Here is a 1,079-nt window from a genome sequence, read left to right on the forward strand (position 1 = left end):
TATATTAACCCCATTGGTAGGACTCCCAGCTCTAAGCTCTGAGTCCCTTCAGTTACCTATATTAACTCCATTGGTAGTACAAACAGCTCTGAGCACCAATCCTCTTTATTTACCTATACTAACACCATTGGTAGGAACCCCAGCTCTGAGCACCCAGCGTCTTCAGTAACCTATTTTAGCCCCATTGGTAGAACCCCAGCTCTCAGCACCCAGCCCTTTCAGTTACCTATTAACCCCATTGGTAGGACCCCAAGGTCTGCGCACCCAGATCCTTCAGTTACCTATATTAACCCCATTGGTAGAACCCCCAGCTCTGAACTCCCAGCCACTTCAGTTACCTGTATTAACCCCATTGGTATGACCCCCAGCTCTGAGCACCCAGCCACTTCAGTTACTTATATTAACCCCATTGGTAGGACCCCCAGCTGTGAGCTCCCATGCCCATCAGTTACCTATATTAACCCCATTTGGTAGGACCCCCAGCTCTGGTCTCCCAGCACCTTCACTAACCTATACTAACCCCATTGGTAGGACACCCATCTCTAAACTCTGAGCCCCTTCAGTTGCCTATATTAACCCCATTGTTAGGACCCCCACCTCTGAGCACCCAGCCCCCTCAGTTACCTATATTAAGCCCATTGGTAGGACCTCCAGGTCTGAGCCCGCAGCCCCTTCAGTTACCCATATTAACCCCATTGGTAGGACCCCCAGCTCTGAGCACCCAGCACCTTCAGTTACCTATATTAACCCCATTGGTAGGACCCCAATCTCTGAGCACCCAGACCCATCAGTTATCTATATTAACCCCTTTTGTAGGACCCCACCTCTGAGCAACCAGCGCATCAGTTATCTATACTAACCCCATTGGTAGGAACCCAGCTCAGAGCACCCAGCCACTTCAGTTACCTATATTAACCCGATTGGTAGGAATCCCTGTTCTGAGCACCCAGCCACTTGAGTTACCCATATTAACCCCATTGGTAGGACCCCCAGCTTGAGCACCCAGCCCCTTCAGTTTCCTATATTAATCCTATTGGTAGGACCCCCAGCTCTGAGCACCCAGCCCCTTCAGTTACCTA

Source organism: Chrysochloris asiatica, unplaced genomic scaffold (genome assembly GCF_000296735.1).
Source record: "Chrysochloris asiatica unplaced genomic scaffold, ChrAsi1.0 scaffold00594, whole genome shotgun sequence".
Taxonomy (NCBI): Eukaryota; Metazoa; Chordata; class Mammalia; order Afrosoricida; family Chrysochloridae; genus Chrysochloris; species Chrysochloris asiatica.